Source organism: Cupressus sempervirens, chromosome 7, assembly GCF_028749045.1.
Source record: "Cupressus sempervirens isolate cs-2001-9-10 chromosome 7, ASM2874904v1, whole genome shotgun sequence".
Classification (NCBI taxonomy): Eukaryota; Viridiplantae; Streptophyta; class Pinopsida; order Cupressales; family Cupressaceae; genus Cupressus; species Cupressus sempervirens.
This window is the reverse complement of record NC_143124.1, coordinates 774,341,814-774,352,895: the sequence shown is the minus strand read 5'-3', so window position 1 is coordinate 774,352,895 and position 11,082 is coordinate 774,341,814.

The window sequence follows — 11,082 nt, the reverse complement described above, 5'->3', positions numbered from 1 at the left end:
AAAATAACAAAATGTGTAAAAATGGATAAAGTTTAGGAAAATAATTTTTAAATATTATTTTCATTAAGAATTTATATATTTTTCAATTTTTAATAGATAATTTTTTAATTGCTAAAAAATGCTTAAAATTAAGGGTTTAGTTCCCACCACAAAACTATATGGAAATAAACTTATTTTCATTTGAACTCAGACTATGTTATAGATAGCATATATAACTAGAACAATCAAAAATAAAAATTGACTTTGCACCTATATTTTCTCTTTTATAATGATTCAAATTTCAACTCACATGAAATAGATAGGTTTCATCTCCCACCACATATTTCAAAAAAAAATCTATTCTAACCACAAGAAAAATTAAACATTCTGAAAGAGGACTCTCTCCTCTAGAATGTCATATAATTTTAATTTTTTTTTTTTGTTATTTATTAGTTTTTTCTTTCTCAAATTCAACATATTTTCAACTGTTAAAATACGTTCTTATAGAACTTTTTAACTACAGTATATTATATCTAATTAAAAAACTATAAATTCTATATAAGAATATTCTTGAATTTCATCTCTATAAAATGATGTTTATATGTTACTAAAATAATATCATAAAAATATAAGACTTATTGAAACATTAGTTTTCTGAAATAATTTTATTTCTTTAATAATTGGATGCAAACTAGTTTAAAACATGCATTTAATAGACATTTCAAATTGGAAAAGTGTGAGACCATATATAACTTAGATACAATGAATTTATCTAGATCATATGTTTGAGAAAAAATGATTTTTGGATAGAAATACTCAAATTTATTCATTCTAATAAGTCACCCTGAAAGTTGACACAACTTTGTAATTTTACCTTGGACTTAATAAAGCCAGTTTTCTCCAGTAGCACAATTAAGGGCAAGAGATGGTGAATTTTGAGAGAAATTACCTTAGCAATAATCTTATAAGATACATTAAGCAAGGTAATGGGTTTCCAATTATAGATATCTTTAGGATCTCCAACTTTAGGTATGAATGTGATGTTTCCTTTGTTAATAATAGCTCCTAGACTCCTACAATGATAGGCTTCAAGATAAACTTTGTGCAAGTCTGGACCAATAGCCTCCCAAATATGTTAGTAAAATTCATAGGAGAACCCATCACACCTAGGGGATTTGTCATCATCCATAGAAAAAATTGCCTCCTTAAGGTCTCAGATGGTGAGAAACTACTCACAGAAGGCTCATTACTCGACCACTAGGCAGATTGGAGTAATAGTAATACACTTTCTAAGGGCTTCCCCCTTAGCAACTAAATTTCCCTATAAAGAAAACACATTTTTGTAGTGGTGAACAAAACCTTGTAGGATGTCACAAAGACTGGAAAGAACATAATTGCCTTGTTGAATCTTTTTAATCCCAAAATTGGTATGACAAGCTCTAAGAGCCTAAAAAAATTGTTTAAAAGCCTTATTTCCAACCTTGAACCAATGGAGGTAAGTTTTAATTTAGGTCCCATGAGTAGCATAGTTATATGCAACCTACTTGTCATGACAAAATTTGGCAAGTTGAATTTGTAAAAAAACATCAAAAGGGTTGAGGGTGAAAGCTTCATAAGCTTTTCTAAGAGTCATGGTAGTGGTTTCATAAGACTAACATCTGAAAACTACCAACTAATGCCCATAGATGCACATAAATCTAGTAGTTCTAGTGATGGCATTATTCCACTACTAAATCCAACTAGTCTAAGAATGTAGACGTGGCTCCAAATTCTAGACATGTAGGATATGAACAATAGTGTAAGCATGCAGTAGCACTAAGATATTGAGAAAAAACTGAGTCTTGACAACACACTGGACATCTATATGCAAAGAGATGGAAAAATAAATGGGATAGTGGTTTGATAATGTCACATTTAGGAAGGGAATGATAGGTAGATCTTTATCCTCAGAAAAGGAAAAAAAAGATTGTGCAGTAATCATAGCACAATCAAGATAGTTTAGAATGTAGTCAAAGCTAGCTTGGAAGTTGGACCAAGTGTGCTAGACCCCACTATGTTGGCAGCAGTTACAATTGGGATCATAAAGGCCCAATTTATTACACATGTAGTATCAAGCTTCCCTTTCCCTAGCTATCTAGCAAAAAGGGAAAATGCCATCTTTTTTAGAGGCCAACTCAACCATATTGAAGTCACCACACATAATTCAAGTAGCTGGAGGAAAATTTTCTACCATCCAGCCCCACAATTGAAATCTTTCCACTACATCACTAGAAGCATAAACATTAACTACTCCATAGGAATGATTATTGATAGAAATCACAAGCCAAATTATTTTGTGTGTCGGGTTAGAATGTACGAAATAATATCAGAATAAAGATGAGGTGACAATAGAGTAACTACAACACCTCTACCAGTTTCATGCTAAGAAGAAAACTTAATGCCATCCAACCAAATGACGTGACTTGCAGAGGAAAGCATGAAACCAGAAATTTTAACCTCTTGCATGTAGAGAAAATCTAAATTACCAAGTCTATGATGGGTATCCCTGACATAGTACTTTCTAGAGAGGTTTGTAAGACATCGTATGTACCATGATAAAAAATTCATGAAAAATATTCCATATCTTCCTTGTCCTCAAGAGAGGAATAACTATTTTATAGGAAAGTGGAAGCTTGGTTGAATCTAATAGGAAAATCCTCTAGACTAATAGCTTGTCTTTTCTCTGGTGTCTCAGCACATCTGAGAGGACTAGGACAATGCTGTACATTTTGGGTCATAATGGAATAGGCAGAAAGAGGAGTATGAATCACCATAAAATTGTTAGCCCTTGCAGCCACCTTGATCGCTTGTGAACTTCTAGGGTTTGAAACCTGGGAAACACTACGGTTTGAATTTGGAAAAATTGGCTTCGACCCTATAATGGTTAGATTTTGTTCTCATGTTGCAATAGGGGGAAATGAAAAAATAGCTACATATGACTATTTTAGAGCTAAGGGAGCTTTACCCTTGAGCCCAACTATAGTCCATTCATCCTTTTGTTTCCCTTTTGCAAATTTAACCGAGGCCTACCTAGGTAGGGTTTTAACTCTAGCCATAGCCAAAGGGAAATCCCTAATATTATGTTCTGTAGATTGGCACCTATAATAGGTGTTGGGAAGGTTAACACCTTTTGAGAGAAGGTTGGAGAACCAATCTATATTTCTACAAAATCTTTGAGATCCTTGGAGAGATCAACCTCAATGCATACACATTTTTGAGGATGAGCAGTGAAAAAAATTTCATGTTCCTTAGTAATATCTTTTCTAAGAGTATTAGCAATAGACTCGATAAAAGGCCAACATGGCAAGGGTAAACCTAGGAACTCAACCCACATAGGGACCCTAAGATTTTTGTCATCAAAGATGGTAAAGTCTCTTGACCATATTTAAAAAACAAGTAGGGAGGAGCACATAGACCAAGGGCCATTGTTAAACACTGCATCTACTTGAGATAGGTTGGCAAAACAAAATAAAAAAAACCTTTTGTAAATTTTTGCACAACATCAAGGCAGACTTCATGAGGAGTCTAGCTCTTATGAACCCATTCTCAAAGCATAGCTTTAGGAGGAGTCCTACCCACAAAATACCCTATCAAGATATGTTGTTCTAACCAATCACAAGCAACATCAAATTCTTGCAAAGGAAGGATAATATCAAGATTACCTCATGAAAAACCTTCGAGATGAATTTGTGAGGATGTTTGTTCAATGGAGGTGTCATGGCTTTCCAAAGTAGCAGCATAAATACCAGTATCAAAAATTGGGTCATCACTGGCCGAGGCCATTATAAACAAGCCTAAAAACTATCCCAATAAATGCGGTTTAATAGGTGGAAAACATAGAGGGAAAGCTCAAATAGAGAGTCATACACAAGGAAACTAAAAGAACACATGAAATCCTAGCAGTGTTGGATTGAATATAATAGATTTGATTAAGTTGGTAGAACATTTGTTAACATTATGCTATTAGGTAGTATCAAGGCTAAATTGAAATATGGTTATAAGTAAGAAGTTAGGTTAGATAACAATGTTAAAGGTTGGATTGGTATTATACATTGAGTTCACATATGGAACTATAATATATTATTCAAAAAACAATTAAATATTGTATTTTAATATTTATATACATTTACTTCAAATTTCTTTTAATTCAAATTCCAAGGGGTAACGAATCAAAGGGTTATTGGAAGAACCTTAGGTTGATAACCTCATAGTGGTTAGGAATGTGATCTAAGGATGAAACTAATGTCATAAATAATGTACTAAGGATTAAGGTGTTTGATAAACTCATCGAAGATCCATAATTGAGTTCAACTAGGAGATTGAACTGATACACAAAATGAAATATGGAACCTTAGAAAACCTAATGTCTCTTATGTATCTTTAGTCAAACATGTATTAACATAGTAGATTATTAAACTTAAAAAGAAAATTATTGGTGTCATTTTGTCCCAAATTTTTGTGCATGACACACATGAATAAGCACATTCATTATATATAACAAACACCTAAATAGACTAACCCCACTAAACAATATTAGTGAAAATAGAAAAAAACTATTTTCTTTTAAAATAAATAATTGGCATCATATATTCAATGCCCACTTGAGAATTTTGACGTTAAACCTATTGCATATATACTAGCCTCATCAAAACTTAGTTTTACTAGCTACTAGTGTTTGTTGCAATAATGACAAAAACCCCAAACATCAATGATGATAATTGCATCACTTATATAGCATCCTCAATAAAAAAAATGTTTTTTATTAGCATCGTAGTCACAAATTCTAACGATAGATCTTGACCCCTTCAAAAAAATGTATGAGATGCTCATTGTAATTCAGGCAAACAATCATAGATTCTGATGACATCATTTTATAATAGTTTTCTTCTAATTTGATGAAATTTTTATCATAATTACAATGAACAACTTGGTCATTGATTATCAAATGAAAAAACTATGATAATAACAAAAAAAATTTATTAGGTAAACAGGTTTTACAGGGATCTTGAAACCCGAGAGTTAATACAAATTAGGCTAAAAATAAGAATTAGAAGCCAAGCCACAAAAGAAACAAGTCTAAAGTCTGAAGTAGCACAAGGCCCAACTGAATAAACAAAGGCCAAAGAAAAGGCCAAACCAAAAAGACAAAATGAAACAGCCAAAAGCCATAAAGAAAAGCCAGTAAAAAAGGAAAATAATAGGAACTACTCCTCTATCTTTCTTTCCAGCTCCTGCATGACCTGAGCAACCTCTTGAGAAATCTTGTTCTCCTTCACCTCCTATTGGTGAGTCTTGAGATCTTCTTGGTCCAGAGTAGAAAAGACGATACCAGTGGTATTGTCTTCATCAGATTTGGCTTTACCACTATATTTTCCTTCCACATCCCCCTGCATGCCTCTATCTTTAAGCCACTTAGTTAAAGATAAAATGTTGTTATTGATTGAGTTGAGCAGTGAGATCATTTGGGTTGACAGATTGTGATTATAATTTTCCAGATTATGGATCCTCCTTTTTGCCAGGCTATGCCTATCATCATTATCTGTCCCTTTCTCTAGGCCCTTAAGATTCTTGGCTCCTTCCATTTGAACCACCTTCTCCTTAACCTCCTCTAGCTCATGAAAAAGCCACTTGATTGACCTAAAATTATCAACCATGTTGTTGCAGGCATTTTTCAAGAGGTTCATCCCCATTTACCTAGCATTATCAGAGATAGCCACTATCATAGGGTTAATGAGCTCTTCAAGATGTGGTTCCTCCTGATTGTCCACCAGGATCTAGGGGCTCATCACTTCCTTGAAAATGCCCATTTTCAAGGTCCTCACATTAAAATTTATCCATGTGTTCCTCCTATCTTTGTCCAGAACCTCCCCACTCTTAGCTCCAAAACTATCCTGAGTTTGCACCTCCGAATGGGCCTGGGGATGGACAGGGGAGAGAGGGATCGAGGAAGAGTCCAGGTCCTGTTGTAACCTCTCATCCTCCATGCCCACCCTCTTTCATTTCTTCCCACTCTAGGACTCCATTTTTTCCTCCTTCCTTTCCTTTTCCTCATCTTTAGACTCCATCACCTCCTCTTCATCACAGGTGTCTTGTTCCTCCTTCTTAGTCTTCTTCTGACCATGATCTCTAGGGCTAATTCTTCTAGGGATGATGGGGGAGGGAGACTTCTTAACATTTGGTGAAGCTTTTTTACTGACAAATGTAAGCCCTCCTTCCTCAGAATTAATGCTTTGAATATCATCCGAATTAGAGGAATAGCTAGGGCTATCGATTTCCTCATTCTTAGCCTACGACGGGATGTTACTAATCATCTAAGCCTTGAAGTGCTCATAGATGAGCAGTAACAGCCCCTCATGTAGAGTAGGGTTTGCAAAGGGTTTCTTTTTGAAGCTTGACATCGCCTTACTCATAGAATTCAACAAATAGAAAGGGAAAGAAACTTTGCTATCATGACAAAAATGGTTTAGAAGAACAAAATGGTGGGTGTGAACACAATCAAACCTAGGGTCAAGAGTAATATACTTAATGAAAACATGCATAACATACCTCCAAACCTTCATTATAGACTCTGAATCGTAAAATGTATCACTTTTTTCAGGGCATTCAACTCCTTAGGATTGTTAGCAAAGTCCTTCACAACACTGGCCGAAAGCTTTTTATCCCTAAAGAACTTAAAGCCCACCATCAAAAAAGCTATCCCATTCACCTTGAATCTACCATCCTTCCATGAATTGACCATTATGTTAGTCACATTTTGGTTGTAGCCATGTAGCTTCATGATATACCTTGAAATCCCACCCTGAACCAGCTACTCCCAAACTTTCTCCCTACTTCTCCATTTCTCCATTTTTCCTACTGGTTCTTTTCTACACCTTTCTCCCACAATTCTCATATGCACATCTCTCTAAAACCTCACCACCTGATAGGGTTCTCTATATTTTTTAGGGTGGTTGAAGAAATAGTTCTTATCTTTGCTCAGATTACGAATGCAACAAAAGACCCATGAAGCGTCCTGAATAAAATGCAATAATTCCCACTTCTTGCATTTACCAATGCAGTCTTTATGAGTAGTACCCTTTTCCCATAAGCCTTTCCTATTCATAATAGTAGTTTGATCTCCTCCGTACTCCCTTGGATCTTATCTAGCTCGATCAAACTCTTAACATTCGTTGAAAAACTCTTTCCTGGTTTCCAGGTCATTTTTTGGTCAGATTGGACACCATTATTAGCAAACCAATCTGCCACTGGGTTAGCTTCCCGAAAAACATGAGTGACATGGACTCTTTCAAATTTAGCAAGAGTCTCACATGTCTCATTAATAAGATTAGCAATTGACCAAGAATAATGAGATTTTCCATTTAAACTTTTAATGATATTATTTGAGTCCCCTTCAAGCCATAAATTGGTAACTCCAACTTCAAATGCAAGTTTCACCACATGACATGCCACACTTGCTTCCATGAAGTGATTAGTTTGGAATCCAAGTGGGAGAGAGAAGGTCACAAATCTATCCCTGAATTCATTACTAATAATGCCTCCACATCCTGAGAAGCTAGGATTTCCCTTTGATGCCCTGTCAAAATTGGCTTTATGCCATCCTTTTGGGGGGAAAATCCATTTGGCTTCGTATCTTTTTAACAGTCTTTCTTTTTCCTTCTCCATTTTCCTACCACCCATTTCGATATCTCCCCCCTTCCTTACTAGGTAGTTTTCCTTTATATTTTTGAATCTTTTTCTCGAGGACAATGGCAAGTTCCTCTCTATCTCTAAAGATTCTATTGTTTCTCTCCTTCCATATGCTCCAATAGAAGTGGGGTAACATCCAAGTACCTAAATCCTACAAAAGAGGGGAATTAAACAAGGATTTCCATTGGTAGAAAAAATCCAGGAGATTATCTGGCATACACTAGCTAATCCCTATGTCTTGGGTTAGGAAGTCCTAGACCTCCCTAGAGAAGGTACAGTGAATGAACAAGTGATTGCCAGTTTCTAGCTAATTCTTACATAAACTACATTTGCTTGGCAGAATCTGACCTCTTTTTAATAGGTTGTCCTGAGTGAGAATTTTGTTCTATAAGGCCGGCCAATAAAATATATTGATTATTGGAGTGAGGCCTGGGATCCAAGCTTTCGACCAAGGAGGTCTCTCTTTAGAGCTCAAAAGATCCATATGCCCCAAAGAAATAGAGTAATTACCACTAGAGTTGTTCCCCTAGATCATTTCATCCCTCTCATTGCTGAGAACCATTGAGTTTAACATTAACATGATTGGACTTAGTGTTGGCATTATATTGTATTTGTCATTAGTAACAACACTTATTCGATTATGAATGATTATTGAACTCATCACTCAGTCTATAGTGTATACCAAGTAGTTAGTGGTTACCTTGTAGGTTTATCACTTAAGTAGTTCATACCGAGCATTCCTAAAGCTACTGAGTGAGTGTGTAGTCAAGCAGTTCATATCGAGCATTCATGAAGCTACCAAGTGAGTGTGCAGTCCAGTAGTATCTATCGAGTCTACAGTGTTCACCAAGCTTCATAGTGTTTACCGAGTGATGGAAGTGCAGTGTTTATTGAATGATGGAAGTGTAGTGTTTACCAAGTGATGGAAGTGTAGTGTTTATCGATTGAAATCAAGGTAAACAAAGGATTCAATTTCTACCTAGTGACACTATATCTACCGAGTCTCCAATGGTTACCAAGTTCCAAGCTATGTTGTGTGGTTAGTATGGACAAAGCTTCTACATCTACCAAGTTCATGATGATGCCGAGTAATGCAGTAGATGCTGAGTATCAGAAGGTCACCAAGTCAGATTGAAGAACCTGATTTTTTCTACTATTTGGCCGACTCAGTAATATTTTGTTCACTTGTGTTTTGGCCGACCTTGCAATTATAATTATTGGAATGATATATATGTAATATATTATATCATTTACAATGTATGCATGAGAATGTCAAGGAATGGACATCTAATGCTTTGAGAAGAATAAATACAAATCAGCAGTAGAGCAGAATATTCAGCAAGGTCTACAAGGAGCAACAAAGATTCATTAGTTACAAGAGGTGATCTATACTTCAAGGATCTAATTAGCAATCAAGTTTGTAAGTAGATCCACTATTTCATCCTAATAGGTGAATCAATTTTGTAAATCCTTTAACAAGGTAGACTTAACAGCCTTTGTATAAATCTTCTAATAGAGTGCAGACTTTAGTGTATGTTTGTAAATCCTCTAACAAGGTGGACCTAGCAGTCCTTTGTGCTCCTAATAGGGAAGATCACCTGAAGTGGTCAATGTAAGCCTTAACAAGCCAACTTTATACTACAGTATTGAAGTTTTGTGGGTATCATCCCCACCCCAATTTTACTTTCTATTTGAAAGGTTTTTGGGTTACCAAATCATTATGTACATGTGTTATAAATGTTTGATCTCTCATATATGTAGTAGATTAGATGAATTAATGGTGAATAGTAAATATGATTAAAGTTCTGAATTGTTTTAAAGTTTTGAAGTTATTGATTCACCCCTCCCCTCTTAGTAACCTGCCATATCTTGAATATTTCCAACAATTGGTATCAGAGCATTGTGGTTCTTAGGACAAAGTTTGATAGCTTGAGCAAAGATCAAGGACAATGGAGATATTCAGACTTGACAAAGCTATTGAATATGAAAAGCTAGATCTGAAAATGGCCATGGCTCAACTCAAAGAAGCAAAGGAGCATCTTTCCCATTCCCTAAAAAGAAGGAAGGAACTTGCAAGACAAATGAATAACCATCAGTATGTAGGTATGTGCAGGATCATGGTGTGCCAAAAAGTGGCGATCTGAAAAATATGTAGTTCTGAAATACCTCAAAGAATTTCAAAATCTATTCCCACTTTTTTCCCACCCATCCTGATACTAAATGAAAACAATTAATACCTTTATAATTCCTACTATATCTTTCAATACCAACCTTATATGGTCATCTTTAAAACATCCTGAAAGTGTGTCTTTGGCATGTTCTTATGTGTTTTTTACTTCAAGCATGTAGCTGATGACTTTTTTTAAACCAAAATTTGATGTAATGAAAAGGGTTTCTTAAGAATGTTCTTAGTTTTTCATAAATGTAAGTTTTGTCAAATTACGATTTCAGTAAGTAATTATTACTTATTTTATAATGGAGTTAGCTACAAAGTGTTGATTGACATACTAGTTGAAAAATAGCTATAACTTTCAAACCATATAAGATTTGTGAAATCCAAAAGATGCGTCACATTCTATGCTTTGACTAGTATAATAAAAAAAAAAAGAAAAACTTAATTTTGATTATTTTTTAACTAGTTAAGGTGGTCAGACACGGGAGTTTTTTAATTCTGAAAATAGTATAGTAGAAAATTCATAATTAATTATTTATTTGGAATAAAAATTTCCAAAAATATGCGTCACATCCAGGCATGAGTCTACTTTTTATATCTAAAATTATATTTAAAAATATTATCATTTGATTATGATTAAGGTGGTCAGACATACACCTACTTTTTATTTTCGCCCTGAAATTTTTGTAGTACTACATTAAAATCCAATCTTTTGACCAATCAAATATTTTTTTCTATAGATAAGGCCTTGTAGTTTGGAAACTAGATTCAATTTTCTACAGATTACTTTCTTACAACTTTTTGATATAAAGTCTAGAACCACTTTAAAATTATTTGTCATGTTGACATAACCCTGATTTACTGGTTTTTCACTACCACTTAAGGCCATAGTTTGGTACACCATGATCCTGCACATACCCATGTTGAAGAAAAGATTGAAGACCTTTTACCATCAAGTAGTTCAGATGAAGCTAATGTGGCAATCAAGGAACTACTAGGAAAGAATGGCTCTCTATAGGAAGAAGTAAGAAAGCTTAAAAGAGAAGAAGAAATCCAATCAATCAGGCTATGTGAAGTTTTGGAATAGAGAAACATGGCAAATGAAGACTTGAAGTCAAGAAATAATCAATCCAATTAGCATGAAGATCTTATAGATCAACTATCTAATACAAATAAAGAAATTATGAATCTGAGATCTGAAAATG